Here is a 26,422-nt window from a genome sequence, read left to right as displayed (position 1 = left end):
AGGATGTAGACTTTACAAGGCAATCTAATGTTGTATTATCATTGCCTATAACCTTCCCCATCCTGATTCAACCAACACATTGTGGTCAAACTCATGTACCTGAAACACAACTCTAATTATGACATTCAGTTGGACTGAAACAATAATGGTTCCCAATAGTTAAGTAAGAAAAAATCTTAATCTGCACTTCTGTCTGGCTATTTCACTCTGGCAATTGTGTCCCTACTAGACTCTATCCTTTTGTTAAAACTAGTCTTAATGGAGGACAGATCTTCCTATAACGTGGACATATTTAAATCTTACCTGCCATCAGAGACTTAAATTTTGTTTTTACCACTAAGTTTCTTGTGATTTTATACAATTAGAGTGAATCTTGCTTTTTCTTTCTACTCCCACTATATATTACTCATATCACTCTTGTTTGCATTTAATTTTACTTAGTAAACTGCTTATTTTGTCTTCCTAATGCTAGATTATAAGCTGTTAGAGGGTAGGACCATACATTTCATTTCTGAACCCCTCTCAGTAACTAGTATGGTAGCAAGTGCTCAATAAGTAAGTGAATAATAAAAAGTCTAAATAACTGCACCTTACTCAGCATGCCTTTTTGTTCTCTATTTTTTGTTCATATATGTTGTTGCCTTAATTCAAGCATAAGTGAAAGTAGGCTTACAACTCCAACCATATACTTTCAAAATTTTAAATGTCATCTCACCCCTTTGTATTTTTTCTCATCTTCATCAAGTTTCATATTGCGATAGAAGAGCATTGAAAAAAATCATAAATTCTAAATATTTTAGTAGCTAAAAAAAGTAAGGATCAGTTCATTATTCTGAAATAGAAAGCTTAAGATTTATTTATCACTTTTTGCTCTATCAGCAACATAGTGCCTTCCAAAATGCTCAACTCCACACACATTTCTTTGGGTTCATAATGGCTACTTGACACTCTAGGGGGGATAGAATGACCACCACAAAGAAAAAGATTCACCCATCTCTTCAGGGAGGAATGTCATGGAGAGGGTCACTACAAAGAGGCAAATTCAGGTCATACCACAAATAAAAAAAAAGAAAATCAAACCTAAACAGATTAGTAACCAAACTGAGAAATAGGGGAAAAGACCCAAAAAGTGGATTGGAAAACAGAGCTTGAGTCCCTCACTGCTATGATCTCCAAGAATGAGAGATAGATCTGGGTAACACCAGAAACTTGAGCAAAAAGGAGCTATACACACAAAAAATTGCCCCACTGAAAATTTTAGGAAAGGTTGCTACCAAAGTATGACAGAATGCCGCCACCTTTGTCACAGTGCAATCGACAGTGATTTCTAAGCCTCAGTGGTCACCTGGGGCTAGAGCTGAGGATGGGTGTACTAACCTATAAATCAGTTTCTCAACCATAGTGCACATTATTAAAAAACAACAACAACACAGTGGCTGAGGGAAGAAGGGAATAGGGAGTCATTGTTCAATAGGTACAGAGTTTCTGTTTGGGTGAGCTAAAGATTTATTTATGGTCAGTGAGTATATGTACCCTAAAAAATAGTCAAGTAGCATATGGAAAATGCTAAAGTAATTCAGAGGAAAGAATGATTACCAAGAGATGATGTATACAGTAAAACTTCAGAGCGAAGATAACCTTTGAGCTGCGCTTTGAAGATAGTGTAGCATTTAGATAAAAGGTGAAGAAAGAAGACATTTTAAGTAGGAGAAACGACGTGACTGAGAGGGGGAGGGAACGTGTGTTATACATGGAAAATCTAAGCTTGAATAAAGGCTCCTTTAAGGAATAGTATGAGAAAAAGTTGGAGATGAGGTTGCTGAAAAGGCTGAGAGAGGATAGAATTTCAAGCTGAACAGTTTGATCTTATTTCTGAAATCAGAGACAGCCATTAAAAAATATTGTAGGGTGCTGCTTGGCAAGTATGTAAACAATAGTAGCTTTGAAAGATTTACTGGCATTGTTGTGGAGAATTGACTGAAAGGTGGAGGGACCCATATGGTGGAAAGAGCAACTGAAGAGCTACAACAATTGTGTGATCATAAGGCAATGGGGCCCTTGACAAGGTAAGCAATGATGACACTGAACATAAGAACAGATTGGAGACACATAAGACATCTGGGTAAGGTGGTGTATGGTGATGGATGTATATGGTTAAGAGGAAAATATAACATATGCCCTACTGAAGGGAAGATCAAAGGAGGAAAATATCTTTAAAGACCTTATTCTCTTCGTACATGCAGAAAGTTTTGGTTTTTATGACCCAGCATATTCTTTTTAAAGGCTGTTTAAAAGCAGATCTGTCAAATGCATACTGAGTCAGAAAATGGTGCTGGTGAAAGCCGGTTCTCCTTTCCCACCCTTGTGCTCTCCTCCTAGCCAGCTCTTTGCCCATATGGGCAACCATGGCCAGTGGATGATTGTCATGAACTTATCTAAACCTCAGTTTCTTAACCATTCATTTTACATGAGAATGATACCCATTTTGCTTATCTTGCAAGGATATTGTGAAAATGAAAGTACTCTAGATTAAATTATATTCAAAAACATTTATTGATTATATACTGTGTGTAAACCCTGTGCTAGGTTCAACAGGAAGTAAAGATGAATAACACAAAGTACCTCTTTGTGGAAGACTAAAACAAACACAAATTACAAGATGATAACACGAAAATATAAGATCGGGTAAGGTAAGAATCTCAGGAACAAAGTCTTTAAAGGTTCAAATATATGAGAGTGGATATCTAGAGGATGAACTAAAGAATGGCTTCATAAAAAAGGGATCATTTGACGTAAGACATTAATAGGTGGAGAATGGAGGATAAGAGGAGAGTAATTCATCCATTCATCTACTCATCTATCTATCCATTCATCCATCCAACATTTTAGAGGGAATCCTCCCCGCAACAAATCACAGAAAAAAATAATACCTTGCCCTATGTAGCTCATAATCTAGGAAGAAGCTTAGCCCAGGACACAGGGGTTTGATTGGAAAATGATTAATTCAGTACTGAACCAGTTAAGACAATGGATGGAAGTTGCAGTCCTTTTCTTTTTCTTCAAATGACACCAGTTCTACCTCTTCATTAAAGTAATCTAATATGTCCCCTTAGATCTGGGGAGTCTCCCCCCCATCCCAAACATCGTCATGTATCAAGAGGAATTGGTCACCTACCTCTATAACAGCCCCCACCTCCACCTCATCCTCTCTTAGTATTCTTGAGTGCATCTATGGGTCTCCCCCAGACAGTAACCTTAAAATTATCTTGGACTTCTAACATGCCTACACCCCTGCTAGCTCAGAATCCTTAATGATTCTCTTCCAAACTACAGGTGTACATCATTTCACTGTGCTTTGCTTTATTGCATTTTCAGATATTGCATTTTTTACAAGTTGAAGGTTTGCGGCAACCTTTCGTTGAGCATGTCTATCAGCGCCGGTTTTCTTTCTTTCTTCCTTCCTTCCTTCCTTCCTTCCTTCCTTCCTTCCTTCCTTCCTTCCTTCCTTTCTTTTTCTTTCTTTCTTTCTTTTCTTCCTTCCTTCCTTCCTTCCTTCTTCCCTCCCTCCCTCCCTCCCTCCCTCCCTCTCTCTCTCTCTCTCTCTCTCTCTCTTTCTTTCTTTCTTTCTTTCTTTCTTTCTTTCTTTCTTTCTTTCTTTCTTTCTTCTTTCTCTCTCTCTTTCTTTAAGATTTTATTTATTTATTCATGAGAGACACAGGGAGAGAGAAAGTTAGAGATACAGGTAGAGGGAGAAGCAGGCTCTATGCAGGGAGCCTGACAGGGGACTCGATCGTGTGTCTCCAGGATCACACCCTGGGCTGAAGGCAGCGCTAAACCACCTAGCCACCCGGGCTGTCCAGCGCCAGTTTTCCATATGTATTTGCTCACTTTGTGTTTCTCTGTCACATATTAGAAATTCTTAAAATATTTCAGACTTTTTCATTATCGTTATTATATTTATAATGGTGATCTTTGATGTTACTATAATAATTATTTTGGAGTGCTATGAACTGCACTCATATGACAGCGAACCTAATCAATACATGTGTGTGTTCCGATTGCTCCCAGATCTGCCGTCCATTCCTGTTTCTCTCCCTCTCTTTGGGCATTCCTATTCTCTGAGACACACAATAATGAAATTATGCCAATTAACAACCCTACAATGGCCTATAAGTATACAAATGGGAGGAAGAGTTGCACACCTCTTACTTTAAATCAAAAGCTAGAAATGAATAAACTTAGTAAGGAAGCCATATCAATGTGAGATAAGCTAAAAACCAGGCCTCTTGCACCAAGAGTTAGCCAAGTTATGAATGGAGGGAAAGGTTTTTAAAGGAAATTACAAGTGCTACTCAAGTGAATGAATACATGAAGATAAGAAAGTGAAACAGCCTTATTGCTGATAGGGAGAAAGTTTTAGTGATCTGGCTAAGAAGATCAAACCAGCCATGAACATTCCCTTAAGCCAAAGCCCAAGCCAGAGAAAAGCACCCACTCTCCTCAGTTCTGTGAAGACTGAGAGAGTTAAGGAGGTTGCAGAAGAAAAGTCTGAAGATAGCAGTGACTGGTTCAGGAGGTTTAAGGAAAGAAGCCACCTCCATAACATAAAAGTGCAAAGGGAAGCAGTTAAGTGCTGATGTAGAAGCTGCAGCAAGTTATCCAGAAGATCTGGCTAAGATAATTAAGGAAGGTGGCTACACTAAACAACAGATTTCCAATATAGATGGAAAGGTCTTCTTTTGGAGAAATATGCCATTTAGGACTTTCATAGCTAGAGAGAAGAAATCAATGCCTGGTTTCAAATCTACAAAGGACAGGCTGACTCTCTTGTTAGGGGCTAATGCAGCTGGTGACTTGAAGGTGAAGCCAATGCTCAATTGACCATGATGAAAATCCTGGGACCCTTAAGAATCATGCTAAATACACACTGCCTGTGCTCTATAAATGGAACAACAAGGCCTGGATAACAGCACATCTACTTACAACATGGTTTACTGAATATTTTCAGCCCTCTTTTCAGATCTACTGCTCAGGAAAAAAAAAAAAAAGATTCCTTTCAAAATATTACCACTCATCGACAGAGCACCTGGTCACCCCAGAATTCTGATGGAGATATACAGTGAGATTAATGTTGTTTTCATGCCTGCTTGCCACTACATCCATTCTGCAGCCATGGATCAAGGAATAATTTTGATTTTCAAGTCTTATTATTGAAAAAATTCATTTTTTAAGGCTAGAGCTGGCATAGATAATGATTTCTCTGATGGATCTGTGCAAAGTCAATTGAATACCTTCTGCAGAGGATTCACCATCCTAGAATGCTTTAAGAACATCTGTAGGGCAGCCCCATTGACGCAGCGGTTTAGCGCCGCCTGCAGCCCAGGGCGTTATCCTGGAGACCCTGAATCGAGTCCCATGTCGGGCTCTCTGCATGGAGCCTGCTTCTCCCTCTGCCTGTGTCTCTGCCTCTCTCTCTCTGCATCTCTATGAATAAATAAATAAAATCTTTAAAAAAGAAAAACATTTGTAATTCATGGGAAGAGGTCATAATATCAGCACGAACAGGGGGTTGCTCTACCACTGAGCTTTACCCACAACATGAACAGGAGTCTGAAAGAAGTTGATTCAAACCCTCATGGAAGACTTTGAGGAGTTTCAAAACTTTAATGGAGGAAGTAACTGCAGATGTGGTGGGAATAGCAAGAGAACTGGAACTAGAAGTGAAGCCTGCAGATGTGATTGAATTGCTGTGATCTCACGATAAAACTTTAATAGATGAAGAGTAACTTCTTTTTTTTTTAAGATTTTATTTATTTATTCATGAGAGACACGAGGGAGAGAGAGAGAGAGAGAGAGAGAGGCAGAGAGAGAAGCAGGCTTCACACAGGTAGCTCGACGTGGGACTCGATCCTGGGTCTCCAGGGTCACGCCCTCGGTTGAAGGCGGCGCTAAACCCCTGAGCCACCTGGGCTGCCCAGAAGAGTAACTTCCAAGGGATGAGCAAATAAAATGGTTTCTTGGGATGGAATCTACTTTTGATGAAGATGCTGTGAAGATTGTTGACATGACAACAAAGGATTTAGAATATGGTATAAACTTTGTGGATACAGCAGTGGCAGGGGTACACTTGGGTGGCTTAGTGGTTGGGCGTCTGCCTTCGACTCAGAGCATGATCCCAGGTTCTGGGATCGAGTCCCACATCAGGCTTCCTGCTTCTCCCTCTGCCTATGTCTCTGCCTCTCTCTGTGTCTCTCATGAATAAATAAATAAAATCTTAAAAAACAAAAGCAGTGGCAGGGTTTCAAAGGATTGACTCCAATTTTGAAAGATGTCCTACTATGAGTAAATGCTATCAAATAGCATCACATGGTATGAAGAAATCATTTGTGAAATGAATAGTCAATCAATGCGCAAACTTCATTATCTTATTTTAAGAAATTGCCAAGCCCCCTCAACTTCAGCCACCACCCCTTGATCAGTCAGCAGCCATCAACATTGAGGCAAGACCCTTCACCAGCAAAAATATTATGACTTGCTGAAAGCTCAGATGATTTTTTTAGCAATAAACTATTTTTAGTGAGATATGTACATTTTTAGATACAATGCTATTGCACACTTAATAGATTACAATATAGTATAAACATAAGTTTACATTATAACAAGTTTAACATAAGTTTATACTACAAACTTCCAGTGTGCACTGGGAAATGAAAAAATGTATTTGACTTGCTTTATTGTGTTATTAACTTTATTGTAGTGGTCTGGAACTGAACGTGGGATATTGCTGAGGTTTATCTATACAGCCTAAGTGTGGCACTCTATAAAAATGCCTGAAGCACTGCTAGGGGCTCAGGAATTCTCCTGAATGTTTTCTACTATTCCCAGCTTTGATTATTCTTGTTCTGATCTGAAGTATTCCAAAATCTGTCTTGCTGCCATACACTTGAATTTTGTATTGGCTGGCTAGTATTTAGAATGATATATCAGTTAGATGAACTACCTGGCATTCTATTTCATTTTTGCTTACCACTTGTCTATTAAAACAGCCCTGGGTCTCTAAATATGAGCTCAGATTCTCCCCTACACTGGTGCTCAACCCTAGTGTGATCCCTCTCAGCCCACGCTGCTCTTTATGGCCTCTGTCCAACCTCTTGTGTTTTCTCAGGAGTAGCTGTCTAATACTGGACTTGGAATCAGAAGGCAAAGTTCTATCTCTAAGTTCTGTTCTTTCCTAATCATCAAAACTCTGGAAATACACTTAAGCTCTTTGAATTTTAGTTTTTTAATCTTTTAAAAAATTATTGATTGATTAACTGATTGTTAAAAAATTTGGAGAGATAGAGAGCATGATCAGGGCAGAGGGAGAGGGAGAAGCAAGCCTCCTGCTGAGCAGGGAGCCTGTCCAGCGGCTTGATCCCAGAATCCTGGGATCGTGATCTGAGCCAAAGGCAGATGCTTAACTGACTGAGCCACTCAGGTGCCCCAAAGATTTATTTATTTATTTTGAGAGAGTAAGCTTGAGCAGGCAGGGAGAGGGGTAGAGGGAGAGAATCTCAAGAAGACTCCCCAATGAGTGTGGAGCCCACTCACAACCCTAAGATCATGATCTGAGCTGAAATCGAGTCGGATGCTTAACCAACTGAGCCACCCTGGTGCCCTTGTTTTCTTATCTTTTATGTGTATGATGCTAACCCCTACCAATTCAGGTATGCTTGTGAGGATAAAATGAGATGATGTGTGTTAAAGTCCCTTACAAAGGACTTTGATGGGGGCACTTGACGAGATGAGCACTGAGTGTTACACTATATGTTGGCAATTTGAACTCCAATAAAAAAATATACATATATTTTAAAAAAGGAAAGTTAAAAGAAAAAAATCTTCTTGAAACTAATATTGAACTGTATGTTAACTAGTTAGAATTTAAATAAAAACCTGGAAGCAAAAAAAAAAAAAAAGTACTTTTACCCTGAAAGGTGCCATTCAGGCTTTGAAAAGGTAGACTGACTATAGGGATGGTACAGAGGAGAAGATGCTAGAGCTGGCTGACCTCTCTGTGCACTGGATTCCATATCCTTTTGTCTAAGCAAGTACTTTGTTCTGAGGATTATGCTCTGTGTTTCCTACAGCATCAGTTTTTCCTTGTCTATTTGGATAATTTTGGTCAATATACAAATATGCTCTAATAGCTCCTATCTGCACAACAACAGCAACAAACCTAGACCTCATGTTCCCTCACTAGGTGTAATTTTTCTGCTCCTCTGTATCATGTCTGTCTCCCTACTTTTTATTTAAACTACTCTTTGAGTACTCTGATAAGTTGATACTCAGATGGGATTAGATGTATAAGGGATTTATTGGGGGAAATGCTAATTAATGATAAGGGGAGAGGGTATGGAGCTGAAGTAGTTAGGAAGGGCCATTAGGACATTATGTAGGGCTGATGCCTGTGAAAGGGGAGAGGGAAGGAAGGAGGATTAGGGAGGAAGAATCTCAGACTGTGGCACAATTGCAAGGAAGTTTTGGTGATGTTAATGAGAAGTCCTTAAGCCAAAAAATTGCCTGTTAGAAGACTCTTGCCTCCCACAAAGGTAGGCCTGCACTAATGCCTCACAAGTTTCAATCACTGGCTGGGAGCAGTCTGGAGAAAGCTTGGTCTCAGCAGAAATCCAGTGGTGGATCTATGGGGGCTGCAGCTGGGGCTGTCAATCAACTCTGCTCCCTGTATCAGGAGATCTGAGTCGTATATTTCCATGATTAATTGGTAAAGCTTAGTTGGCTGTTTCTGAATGATTGGTTGTCCTTTGGATTTGGATTTTTTAACCTTGAGGCATTTACAGACTAAGACTTTGGTTTGCTTACATAGGCCTCCACGGCATTAGAGCCACATCAGTCTAATGGCCTCCTTGTTTAGCTTAACAGTTTCCCCTACTGGTAATCCTCTCCTAGAGAGATTGACCAGAAATTTGGTATTAGTGCCACTTTCAGTTACCATCAGAGTTAAGTTCCCCGTTTCATTGTGAAACTCATAGGTGAAGATGTCAGATTGTAGAAGAATTGATTTTGCTGTTCCTGTCATTGTTCACCTTGAGTCTGTTTCTCCAAGCACAACGAGACCATGTGATGTACTGTTGATGGCTGTGAACATACATTGAAGACCTTTGAGAGAACATATTGTACCATGGAGACTATAATGCTAGCTATTAGGAGGATAATACCAAGAGACCAAAGTGTACTCCTTAGCCAAGGTCCCTATTATCAAACCAGTTAGTATCAAATCAAAGAATGTACCTGAAGGGGTACCAATCTGTTCTAGCCTAGTGAGTTGCTTGTTAATTCCTTGTATTTGCTACAATTCTGGAGGCACTGATCCAGGTACAGCAGAAGATATTTGCTGTGGCACAGATTCCTCCTTGTTCAGGCAATTAGTAATCTAAAGCAACTGTTATTTTTTCTGTTTTTATTTTATTTTATTTATTTATTTGAGACAGCGAGACAGAGCCTGAGCAGGGGGAAGGAGGTTAGGGGGAGAAGGAGAGGCAGGCTCCCTGCTGAGCAAGGAGCCAGATGCAGCACTCAATTCCAAGACCCTGAGATCATGACCTTAGCCAAAGGCAGATACTTAACTGAATGAGCCATCCAGGCACCCTTCTAAAGCAATTTTGATATTGTATAAAGAAAAAAGTCAACATTAACTCAGTGCTCTAACATTCTCCACATGATCAATTCATGATGTATAGAATCATGTATGGGTTAAAGATCCATTCAGACTTCAAAATAATGAATGGACTACAATGTAACAGGATGAATGTTTATGTGTTTATGTTTATGTAACAGTATGTCCATTTATATGGTTTTCAAATTCTATATTGTAGCTAACATTTATGAAACTATTAATTGTTGAGTTTTGGCATAGTATCAAACAATATCCACAATTATATAAAAGTCTTTTAAAATATTTCCCTTTCTAGCTTAAAAAAAGTAGAAATAACTATTAAATAAAGTTAAGAATTGTGATTATTTCTGAATATGAACATTCTAGTTTCTGAACTGAGATTAGAGATATATTTAAAACGACACAGATCTGGGACGCCTGGGTGGCTCAGTGGTTGAGCGCCTGCCTTTGGCTCACGGCATGATCCCCAGGTCTGAAGATCGAGTCCCACATCGGGCTCCTCTCGGGATCCTGCTCTACCCTCTGCCTGTGTCTCTGCCTCTCTCTCATGAATAAATAAATAAATAATCTTAAAAAAAATGACACATCTTTCTAAAAGTTGTCAGAAAAGTGATGAAGCTTTCCCAAGTGTTCATTCAGGGAAAAGACAAGGGTAGGGACATGGGATAACTGTGCAATGGGCATTAAGGAGGGCACCTGATGTAATGAGCACTGGGTGTTATATGCAACTGATGAATCACTAAAATCTACTCCTGAAACTAATAATATATGTTAACTAAGTTGAATTTAAATTAAAAAAAAAAAGAGGAACACCATCCACTCTATCTTACCCCCACTGAGTAAATTTTTGAGGCCCATAACAGGCAATAGTAAGTTACTCTTTTTCATAAATAAAATGTAGGCATGGACATGGAAGCACTAAATCAAAGTGGTAAACAGTATGACTCAAAGAACAGGAGTTCAAAATGTAGAACATGAAGGTACTTCAGACTGTTTAATCACAAAACCCTCTATGGCTGCAGCAAAGTGGAATAGAGGCCACTTAATATTGTTACACAGGGTACAACATGGATTCTATTACTTCTTTACAGTGTTTAATCCTTTATCAAATTAAATGTGACCTCTAAGTTACTCTTTTAGCCAGGAGCTAAGAGGGGAAAAGTACTAACAGGGAAGCAGACATGGATTGCACAGAGCAGAAACTTGCTACACAGAGGCTAAGAAACCATTGCCACTTAAAAAGTTCTGAGTGGCATTTTATTTTATTTTATTTTATTTTAGTATTTTTTTATTGGAGTTCGATTTGCCGACATATAGTGTAACACCCAGTTTTCATCCTGTCAAGTGCTCAGTGGCATTTTCGAGAAAGGGTACTACTGGACAATGTCTAGAGGTAGTTATGTGAAAATCCCAATGGAGACTGAAATTCCTCTGGCAGCAGCCATAGAAAGGGGGATACTGATGTTATAACCATTGTTTTTAAGCACGGTAGGCCGAAGTTCACTGAGCAATAGCTGCATGTTTGCATGGAGAGAGAATGAATAATATATGCAAATTCCATGCTTAAAGTCCCCTTGTTTAGAAATCTGGCTTGCTTGATTTTGTCTCCCTAATCTACTTACGCAGAGACCTTTCCTTTTGTTTTAATATCAAATAGGCTTTAGCATGGACAGATCTAATGGGACTTTGCCATTGGTGGAGGCTTAACGGGGTATCAGGAGGTTTTAAGTAAATTTCATTAGAAGGCTACAATCTCTACCTCATGGAAGATTATACTTTTAAAAATGTACAGGGTCAGGATATCCCTCCAATTTGCCAGAGCAATAACCTAGAAATATCCTGTGGGGATTACCTGTAGGCTTCTGCTACCCGGTCTCTAGTCCACTTCCAGTCATGAGCAAGCCACATAAATTTGGCACTCAGGAGTGCTTGGACAATGAGTTTTCCCCTTTTAAGCAAACAACTGAAAAGAGTATGGCTAAATATAATTATTGTTTGGCCATTGGATTTGGTAGCAAAAAAAAGGTTATGATAATCGCTTTTGACCAGTTTCTGTTTTTAAGAGTCCTGAATTTGTCTCATTATTCTAAAAGAATTAAAATATGGCTTGCCCCAGAGAAGGGAAGTATTCCTAATTTGGCAGACTCTACAACAAATGGAAAGAAACCCCTTAAAGTTCAATGGAATTAAAAATCAGGTATAGTAAGAGCTTTATGAAGACTTCTGTTTAAAATATAAATTTTTGGTGTTTGCTTGTGACTAAGAATTATTTGAATTTTTTTAATTGAGAATTATTTGAAATTTTTAAAGCACTGATGCAAGGAGACACTCATTTGACTGAGGCTATTATGGGAATATAATTAAGTAAGACTCAGAAGAAAGATGATTAATAACCCAACACTGGGCCAGAAAAGGAAAAGACAACCCAGGACACTTCCCTTAGCCACTTCTGGCTAAGAGGATTCACAAATTCCCCGGTAAAGGTAGACATAAACAGAATTACACACTTTCTTCATTCATTCATTCATTCATTCATTCATTCATTCATTTGTTACTCTCTTCCTCTCTCCCTTCTTTCTTTGTAATGAGTTCACATTTCAGAATTCCCAAAGGACAAAAGAATAATACAGTGAGTTCTCTTTAACTCCTTTCCAGTCAACTAGTCCGCAACTAATATTACCACTATCTTATGTATCCGTCAGTGCATATGTGAGCAAATGTACATGAAATTTTCACACAAGTGATAACATTCTGTATACTCTGAAGTTTTTTTCCCCCCACTTTATTGGTAATAAATTTTACCCATTGTTCTTCAGTAGCATAGTATTCTGTTGAATGGATGCATCATAATTTATTTGACCAGCTCCACCCTGATGGACATTTAAGTTGTTTCCAGTCTTTTGCTATTGCAAATGATACTGTAATGACTTGTACAGGAGTCATTTTGTCAGCATGTGAAAAATCTGTAGCATAAATTCCAGAGGTAGAATTACTGACTCTAAGAGTATGTGTACTTCTAATTTTGATAGATATTGCTAATTTACCCTACACAGAGGTTGTACTAATTTATGTTCCTATCAGCAGTATGTAAAAACACCTCTAACACACTCTCACTGATGCAGTGTTACGAAGCTTTGTGCTCTTTTTCCAATTTGATGGGTACCTGTGATATTTCAGCTTAATTTTAATTTGCCTTTCTCATTATGAGATTGAACATTTTTCACATATGTTGTAGATCCATTTATATTTCCTTTTATGTGAACAGTTCATATTCTTTGCCCATTTATCCTCAGGCTTATTCGTTTACCTGTAAGTTTTTTACATTTATTTTTTTCTCCTTATTTAATTCTCTTTACTTTAAGGCCAAAATGAATCCAGAGTTGCTGTCCATGTGAGGTAAGGGAATGTATTTAGTTGGTCGAAATTTGATTTGGACAAATGGCGTTTCCAGCTTAGATTCTGACGAGTAGTTGAAGTTCCTTTTGAAGTGTGTTCTAGTGCTTCAGTGAGGTTACTTTTTGAAAAGCTGCTCCTAAAGGAAGAGATGTGCCCTTGTAGAAAGAGGCTTGACCTCCCTTGCTCTGTGAGGCTTGTTCAGCCGATAAGCCGCATCCTGTATCCTAAAAATGATGACTGATGATTGAGCCCTATTGAAAATAAAGATGAGGGCTGAGCTTTGGAAATATATGAAATTTATACTGGAAGTGGGGAAACTGGGATGGATTCTGTTCCCTTTCCCATAAACTAAACAATCTAGAAATGTTTGGTAGTAGTACTTTCAACACCCCCCCCCCCACCTGCAACTTTACAAATGTCTCCCTTGCACAGCACTTCCTTATTTTCTATGTCAAAATTCATTTATTTCCATAAGTGCCACCTGCATTTATGCAATGAAGGAAGGTGTTCTTCCTTCCTGGCACAAGTGGGAAGCCGTGCTTTATGACTGGTCCGACGGGGGCAATCCGCCTTAGAGAAAAGCCCTGGCACATCAGCATGTGAACTGCTCAGGCTAGGTAAGTTGCTAGTTGGGCCTTTCAGAACAGTGACAGTTTTTATTGGTACACATATTCGAGGTATTGTTAATTTTATTTAACTTTTTTTTTAAAACAATTCTTATAGTTGTTTTTCTATTTTATGTGTTCTCTGATAACATATTGACAGGCATTAACCCTGACCTTTCTCCTGACAGTCAGAAAACTATATCCTTATATAAATACTTGTATTATCTAATCTTATCCTTGTGGGAAGATTTTTAACAACTGTTCGAATATATTTAAGAATTGAGGGACTATTCAAGGTTTAGTTTCTTTAGCTGCATGTCAAATGGTATATGTGCGTTTTCAAGAAACGTATACAGTATGTTGTTCATGTTGTCTAAGTTTTCAAAATTGTTACCATACAGCTGTTATGTTTATAGTTAAAAAATGAGGTTCTTTACAGACAAGAAAATTGGCACTTTGTGATATGAATTGTAATATTTTTCCAGTATTTCCAGAGTTCATGAATACTAAAAATTATTTCTTGCCTTTATATTTGAATAACAATTTGGATGATATAAACTTCGTGGGTCACACTTTCTTTCCTTAAGGCTTTTAGAGGCATTTATCCAGTTTTCTAGAACTGCATATTATTGTAGCCTGTTCTGTGTTTTTTATTCTTCATAGATGACTCACTGTTTTTGCCTGATTGCCCAAAATATTCAAAATTCAGCAATTGTGTTAGGATATATCTGTGTTGACTGTTATGTGTCAGTTTTTCCTAAGACCTGAAATGCCCTTTCAAAACGAACATTTTCCTTAATCATATTTCAGATATTTGTTTTGATTCATTGCCTAGGGATTTCAGGTAAGTTTATATTAGACCTCCTTTGCCTGTTTTCCCTAGACGTCATTTTATCTCTAATTATTTTAAATGCTATTTATTTTCACTTGTTTTGTTTGCTTTTCTCATATCTAACCTCTATATTCCTTTCTGCATTCTCATCAGCATCTAGTCCCCCCTGGGCTACTTCTAGTTTTTATTCTATTTCTGTTATTTTTTAAGCCACTATTCCCCCAAGAGATCTGCCAGCTGTGTTTCATTCCTTTAGTTGTCTCTATCTTTATTAATCTGTGCCATTTGCTCTTTTTTAATTAAAAAAATCCATACTGCAATAAAATATACATAATGCAAAAATTTACCACTTTAACCACTTTTAAGTGAACATTTCTGTCACATTATGTGCACTTACATTGTTGTGCTATCATCAGCACCATTCAACCCCAGGAACTTTTTTGTCTTTCTCAACTATGTACTTATTAAATACTAGCTCCTAATTCCTAACCTCTCCCCCAAGCCCCTGGCAATCATCATTCTGTTTTCTGTCTCTATGATTTGATGACTCTAAATACCTCGTATAAGCAGAATTATACAATATTTGTCTTTAGGTGACTGGCTTGTTTTCCTTAGAATAATGTCTTCAAATTTCATCCATGTTGTAGCATGTGTCAGAATGTCCTTTAAAAAAAAAAAGATTTTATTTATTTATTTGAGAGGGAGGGAGAGAAAGAAAGAGAGAGCACACAGTAGGAGAGGGAGGCTAAGGGGAGAAGCAGGCTCCCTGCTTAGCAGGGAGCCCAATGTGGGGCTCAATCCCAGGACCCAGACATTTTGACCTGAGCTGAAGGCAGACGCTTAGCCAACTGAGCCACCCAGGTGACCTGACTCCTTCTTTTCTTCTTTTTTATTTTTTTTAAAGATTTTATTTATTTATTCATGAGACACACACAGAGAGAGAGAGAGAGAGAGAGAGAGAGAGAGAGGCAGAGACACAGGCAGAGGGAGAAGCAGGCTCCATGCAGGGAGCCCGATGTGGGACTTGATCCCGGGTCCCCAGGATCAGGCCCTGGGCCGGCGGAGCCATGCCGTGCCACCCAGGCTGCCCGGCTTTTTCTTTTTTAGATCAGTTTTAGGTTCATAGCAAAGTTAAGAGGAAGGTACAGAGATTTCCCATAAACCCCTGCCCCCAGCACATGTACAGCCTGCCCCATTATCAACTTCCTTCATTTATTACAGGTGATAAATCTACCTTGATACATCATAATCATCAGTTTTGCTGTTGTACATTCTGTGGGTTTGGACAAATCTATAATGACATGTATCCATCATTATGGTATCATACAGAGTATTTTCACTGCCCTAAAAATCCTCTGTGCTCCACCTATTCATCTTTCTGCCCAAATCCTTGGCAAACACAGATCTTTTTTCTATCTCCACAGTTTTGCCTTTTTTAGAATGTCATATACTTGGGATTATATAGTATGTAGCCTTTTCAGATTGGTTTCTTGTACTTAGTAGTATGCAGTTAAATTTCCTCCTTGTCTTTTCATGGTTTGATAGCTCATTTCTTTTTAGCACTGAATAAAACTGCATTGTCTTGATGTACCACAATTTATTTAACCATTCACCTACTGAGAGACATCTTGGTTGCTTTCAAGTTTGGGCAATTATAAAGATGCTATAAACATCCATGTACAGGTTTTGGTATGAACCTAAGTTTTTAACTTGTTTGAATAAATACCAAGGAATGTGATTGCTGGATCATATGGTAAGGGTATGTTTAGTTTTGTGAGAAACTACCAAACTGTCTTCCAAAATAGGGGTACTATTTTGTATTCCTACTAGCAATAAATGAGATTTCCCATTGCTCCCCTTCCTTGTCAGCATTTGGTGTTGGCAGCTGTCAGGATTTTGGCCATTCTAATAGGTACTTAGTGGCATCTCATTGTTATTTTGATTTGCATTCTCTGATGACAAGGGGCGGAGCCTGTATTGATATGCTTATTTGCCATCTGTATATCTTTTGGTGATATGCCTGTTAAGGTCTTTAGCATATTTTAAGATCAAGTTGTTTGTTTTCTCATTGTTGAGTTTTAGGGGTCCTTTGTGTATTTTGAGTAGTTCTTTATGAAATGAGTCATTTGCAAATATTTTTCTCTTAGTATGTGGCTTGTCTTCTCATTCTCTCAACATTGTCTTTGTGGAGCAGAAGTTTTAAATTTTAATGAAGTTCAGCTTATCAATGATTTCTTTCATATATTGTGCTTTTGATGTTATGTCTAAAGTCATCGTCATACTCAAGGTCATTTAGGTTTTCTCCTATATTCTCTTTTAATTGTATCTACATTTCATAGTTTTCCATTTTACATCTAAATATATGACCCATTTTGAATTAATTTTTGCTAGTTTTTTTGTCTAGAGTCATTGCTTTGTATATGGATGTCCAGCTGTCTCAGCACTATTTGTTGAAAAGATGGTCTTTGCTTCATTTATTGCCTTTGGTCTTTTATCAAAGATCAGTTGACTATGTTTATGTGGGTCTATTTCTGGACTGTCTATTGATTTGTTGTTCCTATTGTCTATTCTTTCACCAATAGCTTTATAGTAAGTATTGAAGTCTGGTAGTGTCAGTCCTCCACTTTGTTCTTCTCTTTCAATGTTGTGTTGACTATTCTAAGCCTGGTCCTTCCATATAAACTTTAGGATTAATTTGTCAATATCCAAAAAATAATTTGCTAAGATTTTGATTGAGATTGCATTGAATTTATAGGTCAAATTAAGAAGAGCAGACACCGTGGTAATGTTGAGTTTTAAATATTTAATAGGTACTTACTTTTTGATTTTTTTTTCATCAGAGTTTTGTGGTTTTCCTTATATAGATCTTATTCACATTTATTAGATTTATACCTTAGTATTTCACTTTGGAGGAATGCTAATGTAAATGGTATTGTGTTTTTAATTTCAAATTCCACTTATTCATTGTTGGTCTATAGAAAAACAGTTGACTTTTGTGTATTCATGTTGTATCCTGCAGCTGTGCTATAATTTTTCACTAGTTCCGGGAGTTTTTGTTGATTCTTTTGGATTTCCTACATAAACAATCATAGTCACCTGCAAACAAAGACAGTTTTATTTCTTCCTTTCCAATCTGTATACTTTTAATTTCCTTCTCTTGTCTTATTGCATTAACTAAGACTTCCAGTATAATATTGAAAAGGTGTAGTGAGAGGGGGCTTACTTGCCTTGTTCCTAATCTTAATGGGAAAGCTTCTAGTTTCTCACCATTAAGTATGATGTTATCTGTGGGTTTTTTTGGTAGATATTTTTTTACCAAATTGAGGAAGTTCCCTTCTATTCCTCTTTTACTGAGTTTTTATCATAAATGGGTGCTGGGTTTTGTCAAATGCATTTTCTGCATCTATTGATGTAATCATGTGCTTTTTCTTTTTTAGCTTGTTGATGTGATGGATCACAGTAATTGGCCTTCAAAATTTGAATTAGCCTTGTATACCTGGAAAAAATCCTACTTGGTTATGGTAATTCTTTTTATATAATGCTAGATTTTATTTGCTAATATTTTTTTGAGGGTTTTTCATTTTTGAGGATTGTTCATCAGAGATATTGTTCTGTAGCTTTCTTGTGATGTCTGTGTCTGGTTTTGATATTAAGGTACTGCTGGCCTAATAGAATGAGTCAGGAAGTATTCCCTCTGTTTTTATCATCTGAAAGAAATTGTCAAATATTGGTACTATTTCTTCCTTAAATGTTTGGTGAAATTTACCACTTGGTGAACCCATTTGGGCCTCATGGTTTCTGTTTTGCAAGGTTATTAATTATTGACTCAATTTCTTTAATAGAGATAGGCCTATTCAGATAATCTGTTTCTTCCTTTGTTTTGCAGATTGTTTCATTCAAGAAATTGATCCATTTCATTTAGGTTATCAAATTTGTGGGAATAGACTCATTCATAGTCTTCCTTTATTATCTTCTTAATATCTATGGGATCTGCAGCAATGTTCCCTCTTTCATTTCTGAAAGTAATTTTTATCAACTGTCTTTTTTTCTTAGTGCAGCTGGCTAGGGGATTAAAAGTTTTATGGATCTTTTCAAAGAACCAGCTTTAGGTTTCATTGCTTTTCTCTCTTTTCCTTTTCAAAGCTTTTAAATACATTTCTTGTATGTATGGTCTATTGTTTATTGACAAATTGTTTCATTAGCTGTTTAAATCCACAGCAAAACTTTTGATCAACATTTTCATGTTTCATGGAAATACTGCTTTAATCAGTATTCATCTGGATTTGTATTCTTGTTCCTTTTCTCCTTTTTTCTTGTGATATTTTTATATAGATCCTGGATGGTTTATTTTTGATTTTTCAAATTGATAAGAGGGCTTCCCTGACCAGCTACTTGCAAATGGGTCATATGTTGGAGATGCTAAAGCCATGTCCAAGGCTAGCAGCATTCTCCCTAGGGCCTTTAGTTAAATGTGAGAATCCATTTAACTATTACCTGTCCCTGGCCAAAAGATAGGCAGCTGTAAGACTCACATCATTCAGAGACTTTTTTACTCCTCTGCCTCACCAGCAGACTGTTTCTTAAAAAGTGGCGTGTCAGTCAGTTATATCCTTGTTCAGTCCGGTTACCTCTGCTTCTCAGAATCAAACTAGTGCATGGATGCTTCTGTCACAACCCCATACTCTCTGTCCCTGTTAGGACACATGAAGATTTTAGCTCTGCGTCTTGGGCATGCTCCTTATCTTGGGGTATTGCCAGCTCTCTGAGGGATTTGCATTCACAGTCCTCCCCTCAGCTTCCTCCCACATCCTGTTTGCTCTTCACTGCTTTTGGCAGCCCTTCTATCTATCTGTGGCTTAAGGTTTCAAAAGTATCCTAGTTTGCATTTCTCTTTCTCATTCTGCTTTTGGGTGATTTCCTAGAGGAGAAGGAAGAAAGACCAATTTTACTCCATTATTACTGAATTGGAAATCTATATCTAATTTTTCTTCCATAGTTTAGGGTAAGTCATTCTCAAAGTAATGTTTTATTGTTTTTTGTTTGTTTTGTTTTTATAAACCTCCAAGTTAGAGAACCCTTTCAGGTAATATTGTGGATATTTGAACCAAGGAGACCCAGCTGACAGTTGTAATCAAGAGCACTATGGTAAGAAAGTAGAACACAAAGGAGTATCAGTCGGAGAAGCAGGCCTGAAATGAGTCATTGCTAGTTTTGTATGCAATTATCTTCACGCCCTCTGATTCAATGATTAGAACCATCAGTGTCATTTCTATCACCAATCATTCCAACAATCTTCAGGTATGAATGAAAATAGCTGTTCCTGGCTGATGTTGGGATTGTGATTTAAGATCTCCCTTTCCTTCAGCTAAATGCACTGATTATACAGTTCTACAAGTCTTTTTCTTTCTTTCTTTCTTTCTTTCTTTCTTTCTTTCTTTTTTTTTTAATGTCTAGGGTCTCCAGCAGGGCTGCTTTGCTGTGGAAAAAAAAAGTGTGGATTTAGGAAGCCCATGAAATATACCTCTCTAATCTGCTTGCATATGTGAAATTTCATTGGTAACAATTTATTCCTTTGTATTGCTCTGGGCTCTTTTCAAATGCCTATATTTCTTTGGAAATGTCATCATTGACATCTTTGTGTAAATCACTTTGAAGAAATTGTTTCTAGAGGAAGTAACACTGGGAAAAGAAATAGAAGAGATAGAAATTAAGGAACATCCAAGATAAACACTGAACACCAAGATGAACACTGCCCATTTAACAATTTGATCTAGCTGAACTTGTGTAAAAAGAATTCAAGTCAAGGGGTTCTGGAGTGGCTTAGCCAGTTGGGTTTCCAACTCTTGATTTCAGCTCTGGTCATAGTCTCTGGGTCATGGGCTTGAACCCTGCATTGCACTCTGTGCTTGGTGGGGGGTTTGCTTGGGATTCTCTCTCTCCCTCTGCACACACACCCCACTCCATCTCTCTCAAGCAAATGAATAAATCTTTTTAAAAAAAGTTAAAGAAAAGAATGCAAGTTGTTACTCACATTTTATTAATAGTTAAAATTATATAAACATACCTATAGGCAAACCAAACCTAAAGCTTAGTATGTGAGCACTTCCTGGTGAGAAGGCAAACTCTTTTTAGATGTCTGTAAATAAATTCCTGCTTTCCTTCTCTACTTTATGGAATTTTTAAGCCTTGCATTCCACACTAAATCCTGTTGATGTTATTGTTCTTTCTAGAGCATACCTCTCCTCTATGGAAGCTTAGCTACTGTTCTTTTTATATCCTGTGAAGCAATACTGGCCATGGCAACTAGTTTAAGGGTAATTAAAAAGTACCACCTTGAGATTTTGCAGCATCAACAGCACTTATATTATAGGTAGAGTGATGTTAGAATTAGTTTTAAGCTTTCCTGTACTAGGCTGGCATGGATAGTTGTTGCTCAAAGTCAGAATTATTAGTCATTTCATTTTTAGAAGTGGATTTTAAAAATGAAGTTGATTGGTAAATGTGAACTTTTAAGACCAGCATGGATTCTAATATAAAAACAAATTGTGAATCAGAAACTCTCTCTTGATAGAAATGCTGTTTTGATTGACACTCTCGTAAGAGCATATAATCATTCATACATTATATATAAATTTACCATCATTTCCAAAATTACAGAGAACACATTGTTACTTCTTCTCAAAAGTACTCTTAATCCCTTGGCTTATACAACAGGAGTTACACTGCCAAGACAGTCATTTCAATTTCTTGTCCCATAAACAGAAGCACTTAGGCACAAATACTTTTAATAAGAAAATATTTTGAAAGACATTTAATTAATAGTTATGGCTTTGGAAATGATTAGTTAATAGGAATCATGCATATACTGAATACTGTGTTCTGAGAACTCATTTATTCACCTATCATTCACTAATTTAGAACTTTTACAGAATTTAATACTTTCTTCTGTTTTGTTTTTAGATTCCACATATAAGTGAGATCATACAGCATTTATATTTTTCTGACTTATTTCACTTAGCATAATGCTGTCAAGTGCCATCCATGTTGTTGCAAATGGCAAGATCTGATTTTTTAACAGCCGAATAATATTCATATATATATGACAAATTTTATTTATTCATCGATGGACATTTTGATTGTTTACATGTCTTGGCTATTATAAATAATGTTGCAATGAACATTAATATTTTTAATTTTCTTTGGACAAATATCCAGAAGTGGGACTGCTGATCATACAGTAGTTCTATTTGTAATTTTTTGAGGAATCTCCATATTGTTTCCTCTAGTGATTATGCCAATTTATATTACGGTTAGAGGTTCATGAGGGGAGTGCCTTGGTGACTCAGGTCAGGATCCTAGGGTCCTGGGATTGAGTCCTGCGTTGGGCTCCCTCCCTGCTCCGTAGGAAGCCTGCTTCTCCCTCTACCTCTGCCTGCTGTTGCCCCTTGCTGTGTGCTCTCTCCTTCTCTGTCAAATAAATAAATAAAATCTTAAAAAAAAAAAAGTTTTATCTAGGAAACATTCTCTGTATCTCGTAAAACATTATTTTTTTTTGTAATTTTGATGCTTGGTTTAATGTTTCCCCCTGAATTAGTCAGGGTTTCCCAGAGAAACTGAATATGTATATAATATATATATTGCTATCTATACATGCATATGTATATGTACATATACATACATATATACATAGAGAAAGAGAGATTGAGAAGGAGAGAGATTCATTTATTATTTTAAGGAATTATCTCATATGACTGTGGGGCTGGAAAGTCTGAAATCTTCAGGGCAGGCCAGCAAGCTGGAGACCCAGAGAAGGGTAGATCTTGCATGTGGAGTCTGAAAGCAGTCTGAGAAAGCATTCTGGATGTAGAATTCCCTTTTCCTTGGGGATCCTCAATCTTTTTTGTCTTAAGATCTTCAATTGGTTGGATGGCACCTACCTACATTAGAGAGGGTGGTCTGTGTTACTCCAGGTCAGCTGATTTAAATGTTAATCTCATCTAAAAAAAATCTCTTCAAAGCGACATCTAAACTGGAGTTTACCAAGTATCTGAGTACTATGGCCTAGCCAGGTTGGCCCATAAAATTAACTATTACATTCACTTACATGGGAAAGTAACTCATTTTAATATTTTCATTTCATTTTAGCTATAAACAGAAAGAGCTGGCCAGCTCTTGAGTAGAGACAATTAGTAATCATACAAGCAACATGTTTGGTATTTTGGAACTTAATTTCTTTGCAGAAGAAAAATTAATGATTTCTTGCTACTATAAATTTTTTTAAATGTCAGAAAATAGAATAAATAAAATAAAACCACCCTGTCATCATTTTGAGTTATCTTTTTTCAAATGGTTTTTGTCTAGAATGTCTTCATAAATTGGAGAATTAAAGTTTTTGTATAAGGAATATTTTAAAGTCAAATTTGTGAAGTGTTTAAGAAAACTTTTTATGATGCCAATAAATATAAGTTGTCTATAGTACATGCTGCCATGCAATCTAGTAAGTCCAGAGAAACAAAATAATAGTGTTCATGAGGGAGGCGCTTCTTAAGAGTCCATGGTCCTTACTTTGCAACTGCTAGTCTTGCATGTAACATAGATAATAATGTTTTGCCTTTCTTCCCAAAATTTTTGCACCCTACTCCATTACCCACAGATAGTCTCTCCACAAACTTAAACAAGTTGGCAATGAATTTCACAATGAAGACATCTTTTTTTTTTTTTAAAGATTTTATTTATTTATTCATGAAACACACACACACACACACAGAGGCAGAGGCAGAGGCACAGGCAGAGAGAGAAGCAGGCTCCATGCAGGGAGCCCGACGTGGGACTCGATCCCGGGTCTCCAGGATCACGCCCTCAGCGGAAGGCAGGCGCTAAACTGCTGAGCCACTCAGCAATCCCAAGACATTTTGTCTTATGAATCGAACCATGGCATACATTTCATCTGGGGACCGTATATGTAGAGATCACTAGTCATTAACTGGGAGTATACTAAGTTACAGATAGTTACAGTTAATCAACTCTGCTATGTACCTGCATGGGAAAAGTGAAAAGGATGAGAAGAAAAATGAATAAAAAGGCATGCTATGTGCCATGTTCTAAGGCCCATCACATACTTTAATACAACTAATCTTGCAGGTAAGGGTAATGCTTTTCCTATTTTTGACACATAGCAAACTGAAGTCGGTAAAGAGGTTACCAACATTGTCCTAAGATACAAAGCTAATAAGTAGAGGTCTTTCTTCCTCCCAGAGGTTGTGTTTCTCCTCAGTTGTCTCAAGTCTAGGGAAAAATGGAGAAGTTTTCTGAGCCCCAGTCCTTGTAACCAGTATTATTTTCAACTTGCCTAACATCTTCCAAGCATGTTTTAGCTCCTGTGTTTCTGCCTATCTAAAACTGCTCTGATCTCCCAACAAACACAGCAAAACCCTGGCTGCTGCACCTCCCTACACTCCCTTAAGCTGTTCTGGCAATGGTCCAGGGCCCAGGCGGTCTAATCTAGATACAGTTTCTGGTTTATTTCTCAGTGGTTATCTTTGTGAAGTTCACTTGAATTTTTGAAATTAGCAGTAATATCTGAATTAGGCTCTATTTCCAGGATAAGGTTTTTGGTCAGGTATGATAAAGTGTATATAGATACTTCTAATTCCAGACAAATCCCCACATGCCCCAAAGGTGGGAGTAAAACTTTATGAAAGACTAGAGGAAGAATCCAATAAATAAAAGATGAGGCCTAGATTTTTGTTTTGAGACTGAATAAATGATAATTTTTTGAGATTGGGAAGACTGAGAAGCAGTTTGGTAGCGAGGTTGCAGGGAAATGTTTTGTTTTGATTTTTAAACCCTTCCTTCCTACCCCATATCCAATCTCTCACTAATCTTGTCATTTTTTACTGAAATGCCCAGATTCTAACACTTCTCACTCACTTAACCACCTGTCCCTGTATCAGTCCAGGCTCACCCAGGAGAAGAGAAACTATTTAAAACAGAAGGGATTTAACGCAGGAAATTGGTTATACTAGTGATGTGAGAAGTGAGAAGCCAAATGGGATGGTGAGACAACCCAGAGATGAACAACCCTGGAAACTGCTGTCATGTCCAGAGTGGGAGGACAGAAGGAGGAAGGGTCATGATCCCCCAAAAGAAGCTGGATCCATGGTGATACCATTTGGCAGAAGCCAGAGCCATTCTGTCCCTGCCAGAGATGCTGCCTGTGGTAGAGATTGAGAAGGAGAGAGATAGAGAGAGAGGGGGGGGGGGAAGTGACCTGGCTTCCACTGTACCTGCCCTCCCATCTCCAGAAAGTGCCTAAAGCCACCAGAAGTCAGCTGCCAGGGAGTCATTCTGCAGGGACTAGGCAGCAAAGAAACAGGGAGAGGACTGGGTCTGAGAACAAATAGGTCTACCTGGCATTACCCTACTTCAAGCCATCATCATCTCCTAATTGGCTATTACAGTAGTCTTCCTGGGGGCGCCTGGGTGGTTCAGTTGGTTAAGGTTGAGCCTCTGACTTTTTAGCTCAGGTCATGATCTCAGGGTCTGGGATCCAGCTCTGTGTCGGGCTTTCCGCTTAGTGAGGAGTCTGCTTGTTCCTTTCCTTCTGCCTCTGCCCCTCCCTCTGCTCATTCTCTCTCTTTCTCTCTCCTCTAATAAGCAAATAAAATCTTCAAAACAAAACAATAGTCTCCTCAGTCTTCCCCCTGCTTCTACTCTAACTTTTCCTGCTGTTAGGATGAGATGACTGTAACAGACCCAACAATGGCATGGCTTCTTGTTTAAAAGAAAACCTTTTTTTTTTTTTTTTTTTTTTTTTTGGTCTCTCACAGGTTGATGGGGAGCTTTGCTCTTGTAGTGACTCAGACATCAGGGCTGCTTCTAAGTCATTACTTCTCTATCTCCTTGGGTAATATTATCGGCATAACCCAAACTGGGTCACTGTTATGTCTGTCTGGCTTGTGGCTTCCAGTAAGGGTAAAGGGCGAACATTCAGAATAAGGACTTCTTTATCCAGTGGTTCATAAATGTCACACATCATTTTATTCACATTGTGTTGGCATATACTTGAGCAGATACCCACCTGCAACTGCGAGGAAGGCTAAGAAATGTAGCTTTTAGTTAAGCAACTAATTGCCCTAATGGACAGATTGAATTTAGAGGGTACAAGCATAACCCCTATAATCTATACACCAATCAGCATTCAGGATATTCCATTTAAAAAACAAATCAGATCACATCACCCTTTGCTTGCAACTCTTCAAAGGCTTCCCATTGCCCTTATACTTAAAAACAAATTCCTTGTCATGGAGTACAAGACCCTTCAAGTTCTGACACCTGCCTATCTTTTTTACTTCATTCCTCTCACTAATAATGGGATCCTTGATATACTGCTCTTGCCAATTTCCAAAGTATAAATACTTCCACCATGGCTATCAATGGAACTTCGCTGAATAAAAGGTTGGGAAGAGATACGTAATTTTGCCCCTTGTGAGGTAGTATAAGCTGACATTGACACACTATTGCCTACCATTCTCCCAATTTCTCAGATTTCTCCGGCCACATTAGTTTCTTTGCTGTTCCCCTAACAGTGGTTCTTAAAGTGTGGTCCATAGAACAGCAGCAGCAGCAGCACTAGGGAACTTGCTAGATATGCAAATTCTTGGGCCCTTTCCCAGGCTTACTGAATAAGACAGTCTGTGTATGGAGCCAACAATCCATTTTAACAAGATCTCCAGTTGATTCCAGTGCATACTTAAGTTGTAGAACCACTGCTCTGATATACTAATCTTTCTCCCAACTCAAGGCTTGTATTTCTGCATCCTCTACCTAATACTCCAGACTTTTTATGTTATCTAGATCTCTGTTCTAATATCACTTCCTTGAAAAGGCCATTCCCTCCTGCCACCCCCACTATAC

At 37.9% G+C, this 26,422-nt stretch overlaps 1 protein-coding gene across 2 annotated transcripts in view; it reads left to right on the top strand.

The window, feature by feature from the left end:
- ZNF280D (zinc finger protein 280D) overlaps window positions 1–26,422 on the top strand; it is a 294,058-nt gene that overhangs the window by 113,963 nt on the left and 153,673 nt on the right. The gene's annotated exons all lie outside the window — the stretch shown is intronic.

Source organism: Canis lupus, chromosome 30 (genome assembly GCF_003254725.2).
Source record: "Canis lupus dingo isolate Sandy chromosome 30, ASM325472v2, whole genome shotgun sequence".
NCBI lineage: Eukaryota > Metazoa > Chordata > Mammalia > Carnivora > Canidae > Canis > Canis lupus.
The sequence above is the reverse complement of the archived record's forward strand: the minus strand, read 5'-3'. Positions and strand labels throughout refer to the sequence as shown.